At 45.8% G+C, this 15,875-nt stretch overlaps 1 pseudogene; it reads left to right on the top strand.

The window, feature by feature from the left end:
* Nucleotides 1-4,593: 4,593 nt before the first annotated feature.
* Nucleotides 4,594-15,875, top strand: part of LOC120844783 — a 29,054-nt pseudogene continuing 17,772 nt past the window's right edge.

The raw sequence follows: 15,875 nt of genomic DNA, 5'->3' as shown, positions 1-15,875 counted from the left end.
TATCAGGACGAACGGCAATGTTAAACTACATGCCAACTACTCCCGCAAGTTTGCCCGTCTCTCGACACGCCCTTTTGAATTAAAGTAGATGATTTCCACGAGCCTTTCTCTGAAGTGAGCCTTCTTCATGCAAATAGCTGACCTTGATTATGAGATAACTGGGCCATTTTTGCCGCTTGGTCATCCAGTGTGTTGTAACAGGTGTCCTTAAGGGCAGTCAAAGTATTTTTGTTTTGATATAGTTTCCAGATTGAAAATGAAATGAAGACAATTAACGAATTAGTTACAAAAAGGTTTTCTTTTACATGGGCTTCTTGTCTCATGCCCCTGGTTTTCTGGCCACTTGATTAGCTTGGTTTATCTTTTTAGAGGTGATACTTAGTTTTTGTGCTTTTGTTTTGGGTGTTTTTCAGGCTGATTTTCTTCTTTTTGTTCTCAATAGTGTGTATATATTGCACCGTTGAGTTCAATGAAAATTTGGTTTCGAGTCAGCGCTCTGTCCGTGTCCTTTACCCTGTTTGTCGTCCTTTGCGCTGTTTTAACCTTTTAAGCCCTCGCCTCAGTTTGGAATTTCTGGATTATTATGTGCAGCTGGTATTGATTTACCCTGTCATTTTACTGTGCTGTTGATTCTCTTTGCAGGTGTTCTAATGAAGGACTCCCCTTCCTGTGTCCATGGTCGACATGCGTCACAAGATGCATGAAAAGTGTGAAGAACATTTCCTAGGCCCGTGACATGCAGCCTCTTTCATCGAGCGCACTCTTCTAGCGACAAGCCCATGACGACCAGCCAAGCTGTAGCTTCACTGGAGCTGACAATAAACAATTACGGTAACAATTTTGTATGTTTTATTTGCTACCATGTGTATGAGCGACAGATGGCTGTGGCAGCCGCTTTACCAAAAAGGTGTATACCTATGCCAGAAATTTACTTTCATGTACAGTGCGACATAATTGTTTACACTCATTTGTTGTTAAAATTACCCTTCTTATGAACTGCATCATTTCTATTCAGGTGTAAATTGCACACAAAACCACATGTTAGGCTGTAAGACAAAAACCGGGAACTGTAGGATTTTAGCCCGCTAGCCTAGGGTCTTGCTGGTATCTTGCGGTACTGCTGGTAGTGCACCGGGGATTTGTGCTGGCAGCAGCCCGGGAACTCGCTGGGACAAAACAAGCCCGGGAACTGTATGGCTTGAGGCCGCTAGCCTAGGGTCTTGCTGGTATCTTACCGCGTTACTGGTACTACGCTGGGGATTTGTGCTGGCAGCATCCCGAGAACTCGCTGGGACGCCCAGTGCCAGGCGTCCCAGTCAGTTCCAGTCACTGGCCGGTGACTGGCAATCTCACTGGCTCGTTGTCGCCCCGCAGTGCATTTCCAGCGTCGCCCCAGTAGGATCTTACCGGCAGACCGGTACCGCCCCAGTCTCAAACCGGCGAGTTGTGCTACTTGGGTAAGATGCACGTACCATAATGCGTAAAAAGCGACAGGGTAGCGATGAGAGAATAAAACAAAATAAGAAATGCTGCTCAAAAAAAAAAAAAAGAAAGCAGCCAGTCGGACAGTTTTGGGGAATTTGTGTTATGAGCTAACACAATGTAAACCCGTACACAGAGAATTTCTTTCTGTGAAGATGATCTCCCATAATTAAGGGCAACTCGAATTAGAGTTTTTTCGGGGTTTCCTTATTTTGTTAAATCCAGCTTGGGGTTGTCCCTTTCGCGGTGTATCGTTATTTACCAGAAACAAAAAACAAAATTACAGAAAAAACACGAAGCTAATAATAGCACACGAAGAAACTTGAGTAACTTTAGTTTAGCAATAAATAAAATAAAATAAGTCGCTTCAATGCACGCAAACAATTTCGCTCGATAGCCAATTATATTCTTTAGTTGAATATATAAAAAAAAACTTGATGAAAGCACTAGTTTTACAGTTCAATCGTCATTTCTTTAAGAGTGATCCGACATATTGTCACGAATGACAAGTGATGAGGCGATAATAACTGGAGAAACTAAACGTTTAATGGGGCGAACTTGTGCCCAAAAATAAAAAGGGAACAGAATAAAACAGCCGCCACTGCAGAATCGAACGCTGGGGCGAAACTGACTACGGCTCGCCACGCGGAGCCCCATATGTACACGCGTGGGCTTCTCGAATAATCGGCGTAGAAAGTTCGACGCGTAGAACATTCGGACCTCGAACAAGCCAACAGGATTCTAGAATTTACTAGAATACTAGTCTGCTGGCTGGAATAAACAAAAAGATGCGTCGCTCCGAGGAATCGAACCCTGGCTTTTCGTATGGGAACCAGGTACGATAACCGTTAGGCCACGCGCGTGCAGCCTACTTGGCCAGCTGCGCGCGCGGCATTACTCCTACCTTTAAAAATTGCATCGCCCCGATGCAACGCAATACAAAACAAAATAACAAAACACATAAGGTCCACAGTCCTATTGAGCGTAGTACGGCTTCAAGCGCAAGACGTGGACGACCTTAGGTCGTGGTGGGCGGCGTGACGATGTTCGTGTTCCGTCGGGCATCACCTCGTAGTTCAGCTTGCCGAGGCGACGAAGTACCTTGTATGGTCTCATGTACCGTTTCAGCAGTTTCTCATTGAGGCCGCGGCGACGGATGGGCGTCCACACCCACACCCTGTCTCCGGGCTGGAAGTGGACGTCCCTGCGACGAAGGTTGTAGAGGCCCGCGTCGACGCATTGCTGGTCTTGAATCAGGAGTCGGGCGAGCTGGCGGACTTCTTCGGCCCGTTGAGCAATCACCTGGGCGTCGTTGCTCTCACTGTCAGCTGGCGCATGGGGCAGCATCGCGTCCAGCATGGTCCTTACTTTCCAACCACGTACCAGCTGGAAGGGTGTGAATTCAGTGGTCTCTTGAACCGCCGTTTTGCAGGCGAACGTGACGTAGGGAAGCACCTCGTCCGACGTCTTGTGCTCTACGTTGACGTACATAGAGATCATATCGGCGATTGTCTTGTTGAGTCGCTCCATCAGCCCGTTGGTCTGCGGGTGGTACGCGGTTGTACGACAATGGCGGTTGTGACTGAGTCGGAGGATTTCCTTGGGTCAGCTGTGCCATGAACGATGATCCGCGATCTGTAATCAGAACTTCTTTAGCGCCGTGCCGGAGGACGATGGACTCAATGAAAAACTTGGCAACTTCCACAGCAGTCCCCGAAGGAAGAGCTTTCATTTCGGCATACCGCGTGAGATAATCTGTGGCGACGATGATCCAGCGGTTCCCCGACGTTGAAGGCGGAAAAGGACCAAGTAGGTCCATTTTGATCTGCTGGAAAGGTGCAGTTGGAGGAGAAATGGGCTGCAGGAGTCCGGCCGGCCTCGTCGGAGGTTTCTTGCGTCGCTGGCACTCGTGGAATGATCGTGTGTATAGGTGGACGGTCTTGGGGAGCTTGGGCCAGTAATACTTTTCACGAATACGGGCCAGTGTCCGGCTGTAACCAAGGTGTCCGGACGTCGGGTCGTCATGGCAGGCTTGGAACATCTCCTCTCGAAAGTCACTCGGGATTACCAGCAACCACGGTGTGTTGTTGTCGCTGAAGTTCGCTTTGTAGAGTAAACCTTGTCGAATGGCAAAGGTCGGCAGTACTCGTGAGAAGACACGTGGCACGGTACTCCCGCCCCCTTCCAGGTGCTCGATTAATGCGCGCAGCTCAGGATCGTCCCGTTGATGTCGTGCCAAATCGTCGGTGTTCACTGCTCCTAGGAAGCACTCGTCGTCATTGTCGTCGCTGCAGCCGAATGGGGTTTCGACGGGGGCTTTGGACAGGCAGTCGGCGTCGCTGTGCTTGCGGCCTGACTTGTAGACCACTGTCATGTTGAACTCTTGTAGTCTTCGGGCTTCGGCGTCCTCGACGAAGGGCAGCCTTCCGGGGCTGAGCACGTCGCTTTGCCGGGATGTCTTCGGATGGTTACGCTTAACGGACATAGAATGCACTACGCCGCACCTCCACCAAAATGTCACGAATGACAAGTGACGAGGCGATAATAACTGGAGAAACTAAACATTTAATGGGGCGAACTTGTGCCCAAAAATAAAAAGGGAACAGAATAAAACAGCGTCGCGGGCGTCGTAGTCGGCGTGACAGCGAGCCACACAGTCAGAAACTGACTGTGGCTCGCCACGCGGAGCCCCTTATGTACTATCGGAAACAATATGAGCGTGAACGCGCCTCCGCGTGTCGTCGCTACCTAAGGCGCCGCCCTGCGGCGCCGTTGTGAAGTTTTGCGCATGCGTGTAAAAATCCTGTCGCTCTTCTCGCTTTGACTCTTAACCCCCGTCTGTCGTCTGCTATGCGCGCGCTCGCGGCCGCTGGCGCTGTCCTCTGCTATGCGACTCGTGTATTTCCGGCACAACTCAGACAAACGACTTAACATGATTCACAAGTTTCCTGCGCGATAACGCAATGCCCACATTTGATACGTGATAAGTAGCTGGTTTCTTTTATTGGTTCGAGACACAGCGACAACAGACCAAATGGAGTAAAGACAAAATATCTGCAAAGCTTAGCGTTCAACTAAGTTGAGCCCGGAAAACATTCAGTTGAGTGAAAAATGGCTAGAGTTCCTGACGACGAACGGATCAACATAGTTGAGCTGTCCCTCCGAGGCTTCTCTCAGAGGGCTATATCCAGCATGGCTGGAAGACCGCTGAAAACGATGAACCGGATAATACAAGCATATAGGGACGACGAGAGAAGGATTAAAGATGCACCCCACCCGCGTCGACCATGCGCCACAACAGCCGAAGAAGACCACTATATCGTCGCGGCAATTTCACTGGACCCGTTCCAGTCGGCACGAGACATCAAGGAAGCCCTCGATCTTGACGTCAGCGAAATGACGATCCGACGAAGGTTGGCTGAGGCGGGGTTGAAGAGCCGAATGTCGGCCCAGAAGGCTCTGCTCACCGACACAAACGAGGCTCAACGGTATCGGTTTGCACAAGACCACCAAGAGTAGAAAGTCGACCAGTGGAGGACTGTCGTCTTTTCTGACGAATCAACCTTTACGACCATGTGGGACCAGAGGCTGCAAGTGTGGCGGCCCGACTGCCATCAGTATGAAACACTGAGGTTTTTTTTTTTTTTATTACAACCAGTTTTTTGTAATGCGCAATCAATTTTATAAAAGTGAAACTGTTAAAGAATATTTCTTACGCAGCTATGACCCTCAGTTCATCCAACATGTAGCAGCCAGTGGTAGGACCATGGTCAACGTCCGGGGGGCGCTCTCCAAGGATGGGCTTGGGCCACTCTTCAGAATTGAGGGGAGCTTGACGTCGCAGATTTACTGCGAAGTAATCGACTACGTCATGCTCCCTTACGTCCTAGACGGTCCCTTTCCCGATGGCGACTTCACCTACCAGCACGACCTGTCGCCCGTTCACACCTCTGGGATGTTTCGTCGTCTTCTGGAGGGACGCTGCGTCACCGAGCTGCCCTGGCCCCAGACCTCAACATTATAGAAAATGTCTGGGGGCGCATGAAGGCAGCCATGGCGCGGCGTCCTCTTCACAGGGCTACAGCTGACGAATTGTGGCGCTTCGTCCTGGAAGAATGGGAAAAGCTGCGGAACGAGCGGAATTTTGTTTCCACTCTGTTCAGCTCCCTTCCTTCCAGGATGAGAGCCTTCGTCGATGCTCGAGACGAGGTGACATCGTACTAATGATCTGTTGTTATTTTTTATGGTTTTGTTTAGTATGATTGCCGAGAGAAGCAGAAATGCAACCTCCTACCGACATTTTTGTAAAAGCCATTGTTGGTTCTATGCAGAAAGGACAGTGTAAATCCTCGATAATTCTTTTTTTTTTTTTTTTTTTTGAAAACCAGTTTTGGTTGTGTTCAAAAAGGACACAGTATGAGCATTCTACTAATTAGTCTGTCGAGCCCTTGGACGACTTCATAAAAAATGTTTTCATGTGTTAGGGCCACGTGTTCAAAGAATTAAAGCATTCGATTCCACTGAACGTTCGTGCAAATCAACATTATTAAAGCTGTTCAGGGCAAACACAACTCGCGTAGACAACAACTCGCGTAGAAGCGCGTGTGTACGCCGGAGCATGCAATGTTGTGCGGCAGACGACAACACGAGCGGACGCCAGCGCGAACACGAGTCGCATAGGAGACGACAGCGTGAGCGGCCGCCAGCGCACACAGGAGTCGCAGAGCAGACGACAGCATGAGCGGACGCCAGCGCGAACACGAGTCGCATAAGAGACGACAGCGTGAGCGGCCGCCAGCGCGCACAGAAGTCGCATAGCAAACGACGGCACGAGCGGCCGCCAGCGCGCGCATAGCAGACAACAGACGGGGGTTGACAGTCAAAGCGAGAACAGCGACAGGATTTCTACACGCATGCGCAAAACTTCACAACAACGCCGCAGGGCGGCGCCTCAGGTAGCGGTGACACGCGGAGGCGCGTTCACGCTCATATTGATTCCGATAGTACATACGTGGGCTTCTCGAATAATAGGCGTAGAAAGTTCGACGCGTAGAACATTCGAACCTCAACAAGCCAACAGGATTCTCGAATTTACCAGAATACTAGTCTGCAGGAATAAACAAAAAGATTCGTCGCTCCCACGAATCGAACCCTGGCTTTTCCTGTGGGAGCCAGGTACGATAACCGTTAGGCCACGCGCGCGCTGCCTAGTTGGCCAGCTGCGCGCGCGGCAATATTCAAAATATGAGGTGGCGGATTTAAGCATATGGTAGCCCATTCTTGATTGTTTCCAATAGACTGTGTCCATTATTTTTAAGAGATTGATTGATTGATTGATTGGGGCTTAATGGCGCAGCAGCGACCAAGGCTATAATGCGCCAACAATAGGACTATTGCTGAAATCAAGGTTAAAGAGAAGAAAGAGCTATAGTAGCTTGTAGTTTGATAAAACAATGATCATGAGAGTACAAGCGCATAAGATGTGGCAATGAATACGATGAACTATTAAAATTATAGCTGGTCCAGGAGTCTTACATCCTTAGGAAAGTTGAAAACACACTTGTGTGGAATCAACGGCTCATCGCTGAGTAAAAGGGCGAGATGTAATGGCGTATGCTCTTGGTAAACCTTAGCAAAGTGTCTGTGGCGTTCTTGGTCATACAAAGGGCATACAAGTAAAATGTGCAGGATGCTTAATGGTATGTGACAGTGTTCACACTCTGGAGCATCCTCCCCTCGCAAAAGGTGCCCATGGGTAAGACGTGTATGACCAATTCGGAGTCGACATAATACCACCTCATAAAATCGCTCACGATGACGTGCACTCTCCCATTCTTGAATTAAAGGCTTTATGGCATGCAACTTATTGTTCACTTCTTGGTTCCACTCCTCTTGCCACTTGAATTTTGTAGATTTTTTCAGGGCATGTTTATAATCTCTGTAGGGTATCTTGTGCAGATCCACTTGTCGATTCTTAGCAGTGCTCGCTGCACGGCCAGCATCCTCATTCCCAGGAATTCCTACATGGGAAGGTACCCAGCATAATGTTATTTCTTTCTTCCTTTTTGATGCTGAAAGTAACCGGTTCCTTACTTCTAGAACAAGCGGATTTTGAACATCCCCCGTTGTGTCCAGAGGTCGTAAAGCACTAAGTGAGTCAGTGTAAACAATTGACTTACGGATCTTCTTTTTAAGAATGTGGTCTATGGCAAGGAGCAAGCCGTAAAACTCTGCGGAAAGAATACAGGCATTATTGTTAATTCTCTGGACACACTTCACGGAAGGCCCTACCACTGAGCAACCTACATAGGAATCAGTTTTGCTCCCATCAGTGTAGAAACTTGTGAAGTCTCGGCACTCGTCCTGGAGTTCTAAACATTCTTGTCTCGGAACTTCATTAGGGGTCTCTTTCTTGTTGTATTTTGTTAGTTTCAGCTCACAGTGGATGGGCATGAGGTCCCAAGGAGCTACGGAGTTCAAGTATTGCACAACTGAGGGTAGCACATCCAGCCCTACGGACTCAGCAGAAGAATGAATTCTCATGGCGAGAGGTGGAACAAATGAAGGCTTGTTTATGAAAGTCTGCTCATAGTGAACTTGTTCTATGCAGTCCAGGGTCGGGTGACCAGGAACAGACCTAATTCGCAGAGAGTACATGAAGCCTAATTCAAACCTTCTTTTCTCCAGTGAGGGCTCATTTGCCTCTACATATAGGCTGAGTATTGGAGATGTGCGAAAAGCACCAGTCGAAAGTCGGAGCGCCTGATGATGAATGGGGTCCAGCATCTTGAGAACCGATGCCCGTGCGGAGCCGTACACAAAACAGCCATAATCAAGTCGGGACCGTACGACTGAGCGGTATATGCGCAATAAACAACACCGATCAGCCCCCCAGGATACGTGCGACAAGACCTTTAGTATATTAAGTGATTTTACACATTTCATTTTGAGGCTCTTAACATGTGGAATGAATGTCATTTTGGAGTCAAATATAAGACCTAAAAACTTGTGTTCGTTCTTTACTGCAATAGGGATTTCATACATAGTTAAAGAAGGCTCAAGTAAAATTCCACGGCGACGAGAGAAGCACACACAAACCGTTTTCTCAGGAGAAAACCTAAAACCATTTACATCCGCCCATTGGACCAAATTGTTGATCGCAAGTTGAAGCCGACGTTCACAGATGGATGGATTACAAGATGAGACTGAAATTTGTACATCATCAACATAGAGCGAGTACTGAACAGATGGCGGTATAATACAAGAAATTGAATTCATTTTTACGATAAAAAGTGTGACGCTAAGCACACCGCCTTGTGGGACTCCATTTTCTTGCGAGAATTCTTTAGAAAGAATTGCCCCAAGCTTCACACGAAAAGTGCGATCCCGGAGGTAACTATGGATGGCACCTAGCATTCTGCCTCGAAGACCAATGTTGAACAAATCCTGCAGTATGCCGTAGCGCCAAGTTGTATCAAATGCCTTTTCCAAGTCAAAAAAGACAGAGAAGCAATGCTGTCTATTTACAAAGGCCTCTCGCACAGCAGTCTCAAAGCGGACCAGATGGTCAACCGTCGATCGAGCTGAGCGAAATCCACACTGGTAACGGTCAAGTAGCTTGTTTCTTTCTAAATAAAATATAAGCCTTTTATTTATCATCCTTTCTAGTGTCTTTGAAAAGCAACTCGTGAGAGCTATCGGCCTAAAGCTTGATGCACAGGTAGGATCCTTTCCTGGCTTCAGCAGCTGAATTATGATAGCCACCCTCCAAGATGAGGGGAAGCAACCTTCAAGCCAAATGCGGTTGAACAAATATAAAACAAGCTCAAGAGTTGATGGATGGAGGTGTTGAAGCATTTTGTAATGAATGCCGTCTGGCCCAGGAGCCGTCTGTATGGACGAACGAAGTACCAGCTGTAGTTCAAAAAGTGTAAATAGTGAATTATACCCTGTTGGAAAATCTCGATGATGGAAAGATGACGGAAAAGGCTCATACAAGCGTAACCGTAATATGGGACATCCTATACAAGCGAAAAAGGCGGCTCCAGTATAGTGGAATAAGGCGGAACGATACAGGTGGGTGGAACCATGCAAGCGTGTCGTATTATGGGACATCCTATACCAGCGTAGTGGATATAGGCGGAACCATGTAGGCGGACGGAACCATACATGCATAACGTAATATGGGACATCCTATACCAGCAAAAAGGCGATACCAGCATGGTGGAGCCATATGGCTCCAGCGTGTTGGTTTCGCCTTTTCAGTGTTGTACAGGGCGATTTAGTTTTAAGCTTTACATATATGTTTAGAAAGGTCGTGAAAGCTATATTAATGCGGTTTGTGCAGGCGAGTTATACGGCCAGGCGTACGTAGTATAGGGACCTAGTCGTAACGATCAGTCAGATAATTAAATACAATTTGTTAATCAACTTTTTAATTAGTGAAAATGAAAATATGGTTTCAATTAGAAACTTGCTGAGTCATTGAAAACCACAAAATCAAGTTTTTTTTAGAAGGATATAATTCAGGAGTAGCGTTTTATGCATTCTGTAAAAAGCTTTATTTGGACGAGTTTCTAGGTTTCAGTTTCTTATCAGAGCTCATCTCTGCGCCCACGGTCCTGTTCCCCAGGGGCATAGACACGCAACACACATGCGCCTTGCTTCCCTTCATCCTACGAGGGAGGCGAGGGGGCGGCTTCGCACTGCGGTCACCGGGCAGCTGGACCGCAGGTGCAAAGATGCGCTCTGGTAAGAAACCGAAGTCTGGAAATGCGTCCAAATTGACCATTTTTTTATAACGCCATAAAATGCTACTCGTCTTATATCTTTACAAAGAAAATTGATTTAGTGTGTTTTGATGATGCTTAGCAGGTTTCTAATTGGAACCATGGGTCTATTTTCACTGATTAAAAATTTCACGAACATACTATACTTAGAGAGAGGCTGAAGCAGTTTTGTATTTGAGAAAACACTTTTAAATCTTCTTCATTCGACCTCCAGAATCTCAAATATCAAAATTATTTGCTAATTTAATTAATCAAGGCTGCATAGTCATTTTTAAAGCGCTCTGAAAGCACCTCCCTAGAGAGCGACGTCACAACAGCAGCTTTCAAAATCTTTGTTCACGCATCTTCAGCGCCTATCAAAGCTATGCACGCACATCCTATTTTTTAAAAGGGCAGAAAAATGTGTCACGACTGGTGCCAGTGCCGGAGAATATACCTAGAAAACTTGCGATTGGACGCGCGGCCCTTAAGCGACACACGCTTGGCGGCCGAAAGGTCTTACGATGTCACTGTTGGTGGGATGTTTTTTGTGTTTTCTCACGTTTAGTTATATCTTTAAGGAAAACGAACGGGATATTCAGATTCACGGGATAAAACTACGCTAGAATGAACCTCCATTTAGTTTTCTGAAAGAAGTCTGGCACATCTCTGTAATAAGCCGACGGATCATTACAAATTAGCCTTTTATACTATGCCGCCCTGGCCATATAACTCACGTGCACAGACCGCGTAAATGTAGCTTTTACGGCTTTTTTAAAAAAAATCTGTAAAACATAGAAAAAAAACTGTAGAATGTCCCCCAATACGATACGATTGTATGGTTCCTTCCCCGCTTGCATTGTTCAAGAAAGACTTGTGGACATCCAGCGTTTCATTGGAATGCTGGATGTCAGCGAGTCTCTACATCAGTGAGTGGTTTCAAACAAGCATGGTGTTTGCACACCAGTAAGCTCTTATCTGAGGCTCACCAGGACCACTAAGAGCAGAGGCGAAATGTCGTGACCTGGTAAATTTGGTTGCAGGTATTTATTTTTACAAGAACTGCATGCAGCAAAGCTTAACTTTGCTTAAAAGAAGATTATTAAAAATTCAATACTGAACAATGGTGTCCCTTGAGCTGTCAGACCAAACTCCCACTCTTGCCACTCAGGAGTTCCTAGCTTGTGCGTAGAGGATCAGCACAATCCAGATTTGTGCTGCGAGCGCACCTGCAATATAAAAGTTGAATAAACATGAGATGAAATATGAGACGTTTACAATTCTCTGTAACGTGAAATTAGAGCACAGATCTTGAAGAGGAGGATGTGAAGGTGTGCCCCTCCTCCCCCTCCCCTCCTCCTCTTCTGCTCCCTCCCATTTAGCAGGAAACTTCCCTGAATTTAGCGGGAAAATTTCCCCACTAAATTTAGCTGGTTAAGTTTCCCACTAAATTTAGCGCAGAAATTGATGTCACATGACCTCAACACAAATGCAGTTTTTCCGCTAAAAGTAGCAGGGAAAATGACGTCGCATGACCGTGTCACGTCAGCCATAAAAAATTCAGTTTCTCAGCTAGACTTAGCGGAAATATTAACGTCACATGACCACAACATTAATTCAATTTCCTGCCAAGTTTAGTTGGGTGGTTACGCCGACAGCGACGCCGCGAAACGCGGAAACGGGTGCTAAGAGCTGCGCTAAAAACTAAATGCATCAGGTGAAATAAAGTGAACATTAGAGATACTGTAAGAAAAAGAAGAGAATCTAAGATACCGTTCTCAGATCCTTCCTTTTGTCCGTTCTCAAATGTTTTGATTTCAAGAAATGTTTATCTCTTTATTCATACCCAGAGAACCCCTCCCAGTTTCAGCATGAATGCAATAAATCAATGCAGACTAGACCTTGTAAACTATAATCCACATGAAAATTAATGTTTGCCACATAGTCATGTATGAGTCAGTGGCTCAGATCTCTAAATACATTTGTATTGAGGAACATTCTTGAATAAAATTCTGGGCTTCGAATTCAACAGTTTGTACTTCCATAAGGAACACTGTATGGCACTGATTTTTTTTTTGTGACACATCAGAAACAGCACAGCACTGTCATCCTCGCATACCTAACAAGAATTTGTATTTTTTTTTAGCATGGCATGTGCTATTCTAATGCCCATACAGCATCCTTTAACAAAATTTCCTTTGTAGAGCTTTTTATTGGTTCTTATTTAGCTCGCACGACAGATTCGGTACCTTGAATTCTCACTCGGCATCAACAGTTTTATATATTAATGCAATAGCGAAAGACAAGATGTATGGACTTGAGTACGGCTCAGCAAGCACAGATGTTGAGAAAAGTACTGAAGAAAACTCAAATGTCAAAATAAAAATAAGCTGGAATCTGGAATTATGGACATGGACATGAATACAGTTAGCAGATTCAATATGAAGAATATGTGTTAGACGCACGCTCAAAGAAACCTGTTGCATCTATATTCATTCAAATTACTTTGCAGAACCCAGCGCTGCAGTCTCAGGTGGGAGTTCGCTGAATGAGTCTACTGAAAATGAGTGTAGACGGAAAAAGCAGTTTGATCTGCGATAATGAACATTACATAAGTGACATGTCATTATTACTGTTACAGTGCCGAACGTTCCAAACTGTCAGTTGCATCATTCTGTGAGTTCCCTCCGTACATTACAGGTTTTGGCTCTCTCGAATGCTTTGCGAGAAAAATGATGAACTGGAAATATCTAGAGTAGTTCTAGAAAAACTATTTCCAGAATCTTATCTCAGCATCGCAAAGAATATAAAAAGTTTCTAAAGACAAGGTTTGTGCAGGAGTTGAATAAACTAAATACTTTGTTTTTCGAAACCATCTTGCCGTAGTAAACGTATGAAGTTCCCCTAGGTAGAGCTAGTCATTACGGATGATTGTGCCCATTGCGTACCATAAAAATTTAATTTGCGACCTACAATATTTGCAAACTCAATTGACTCTGAATAAGTGGACCACTTGGCATTAAAGATTGGCCTCACCATGACTGTCTGCCAACATCTACATAATAATTTCCATGAACCTATGTATTTCAAGAAAATATTTGGTGCGAGCTGCTTAAAACACAATAGCACTTTTTAGCAAGTGCTGATTGTTGGGCAAGTTGGTACGGTACGTTAGAAAACATGATTGTGCTTTGAAGACGGGGACATAGGAAGGACAGACACCACAGAGTGCTAACTTTCAACTGATTTAATTCAAGAACCTCGGCGTAGAAACACACTGCGTCACCGCACCACATCTCAACCAATCCGTGGCCCTGCCACGGACCGCAAGTACGCCAACTCCTTATCCGCCAAGTCAATTGACGCCACACTGACACAACACGTGCCGGAACTATTTATAGCATCAGCCTCCATAATCTCTCTAACAGTCATATCTTTGTGCCTAGCAAGAACAGTAGACTGAGCAAATAATGGTTTGCACTCGCAGTCATGATCTGTCGTGTCACTGTCATGACTGCGGGTGCAAACCATTATTTGTTTCGTCTATTGTTCTTGAGAGGCACAAAGATAGGACTGTTAGCGAGATTATGGAGGCTGACACTATAAATAGTTCCGGCACAAGTTGTGTCAGTGTGGCGTCAATTGACTTGGCGGATAAGGATTTGGCGTACTTGCGGTCCGTGGCAGGGCCACGGATTGGTTGAGATGTGGTGCGGTGACACAGTCCGTTTCTACGCTAAGGTTCTTGAATTAAATCAGTTGAAAGTTAGCGCTCTGTTGTGTCTGTCCTTCCTATGTCCCCGTCTTCCAAGCGCAATCATATTTTCTACCGCACTTTTTAACACTAATAGAAAGCCTGTAGTGGGCCACAACTTAAGCAGTTTTCACTTCATTATAAAGAGCAATTACACATATGTGAACCATGAATATAGGCCTGCACTGAATTTTTTTCTTAAGCTGAACGTGCTATGCTCTGTTTACTATATAAATCTTTGCAGAGCTGACAATGTGCAAGTTCCTGTTTTTTTATATTTCACATGTCCCGACCGGTGAGTGTGGTAGGGACATAAGATTGATGACACCTACGAAACACAATGATTATTTTAAGAATTTGTTTGGGTATAGCATGAGCAAGGCGATCTGCGGGAAGTTATTTCTGTGACACCGTCGAACCTACATCCGCGGGCTTTAAGTTCACATGTTAATCATGTCTGCAGACTCCTTTTTGTAATTGGAATTTCATCCAACCCAAGATTTGAATATGTTTTTTTTCATTTTAGGCTTAGTAGTGCTTTTGCTGTTCTATTAATAGGTAAGAAAAATGCTTATTTCAAGTGGCATACCTAACACCTGGTGGCACGAGGACTCCCCTGTCGTGACGCAGACCGAAAGTCACAGCCAGGCAGATACTGCGATGCTCTTGTTGCTGGGATTACCTCCCCCATGGTCCTGCCCAGACCACAGAAAAAGATTGAGTCCAAGCTTGTGGCCACTAGGATCTCCAGATCTTGAGGCACCCAAGTAGCTGAAAATAAAAACAAATCACAATCAAGTACTTGGCAGAGCTACATTAGAATGGCTAGCATATTCTTTCGTGATCAGCACATAGATCCTCTTATTTTAGTCATAGTCACCCCCCAGGACAAAGCTACGTAGGCGTTAAAATGATGGGTACCGAATTTAGGTGAATGATCAAATGCATTCATTTAACCCCCTTTCGCCCCAACCTGAGACTTCTGTCAAATATTCACATTCAACTGTAAAGACTACAAATAAAACTACTACTGCAATGCAAAGCCGTATAGTGGGAGAGTTTAGCCAGCGGGTGTGGCAACGAAGGCGCCGGAGAGGGGGAAAGGGAGGAGAACGCCGAAGGAGGGAGAGAGAAGGCAGCAGAGAAACAAAGAGACGACCACCATTTTGACGCAAAGCTGTCTGCACGGAGCACTGTTGAGGCTACGTGTCGTCTGCTACGGGCTTATTTATTTTTTTTGCCTAAATAAAAGTGCGTTCAAACATGGAGGAACTTCTTTCTTTAGGTTTTTAAGCCACCGAGGAATAACACTATATCATTTTATTGCCAGAGCCTGCCAAATAAAAGGAAAGAACCGAAATTTGAATATCGATCCCATGCCGGGCGAATGAATGAAAAAGGCGGCCCTCCCCGCTCAGCTGGGAGCAGCCTAGAGTTCACGCGCATGCGCTCACGCCTCTTGCTCTGTGCCGCGGGCTGATCAGCTCACTCGGAAGGGAGACGTTACGGCAGCGAAATCATAGACTGCCAGACTCTCCCCATATATGGCTCTGCTGCAATGGAAAGATTTTCCTACCCTCGTGCTCAGCGAGTGTCGACTGTGGATACAACTCCGGTTCATACACTCGCTGAGCATGAGGGTAGAGTGTACCAGCAGAGGGCAGGTGTCTGTATACAAAGAGTTTAGTTGGCACACCAAGAGGCTAACGAATAAGAATGGGTACCACTCTGAGCAAAATGCCAAAAAAGCGTGGATCTCGGCTTGACACTAACAGCGGCACACAGTATCTATTTTAGTGACAAAGGGGTACTAAATCATTATTTTCAGATTCCTAACTAAACTAAATATTCTTCCCGGCTTGCTTTTTAGG

This window comes from Ixodes scapularis, unplaced genomic scaffold (genome assembly GCF_016920785.2).
Source record: "Ixodes scapularis isolate PalLabHiFi unplaced genomic scaffold, ASM1692078v2 ptg001568l_1__unscaffolded, whole genome shotgun sequence".
NCBI lineage: Eukaryota > Metazoa > Arthropoda > Arachnida > Ixodida > Ixodidae > Ixodes > Ixodes scapularis.
This window is presented reverse-complemented; position numbering and strand designations above follow the sequence as displayed.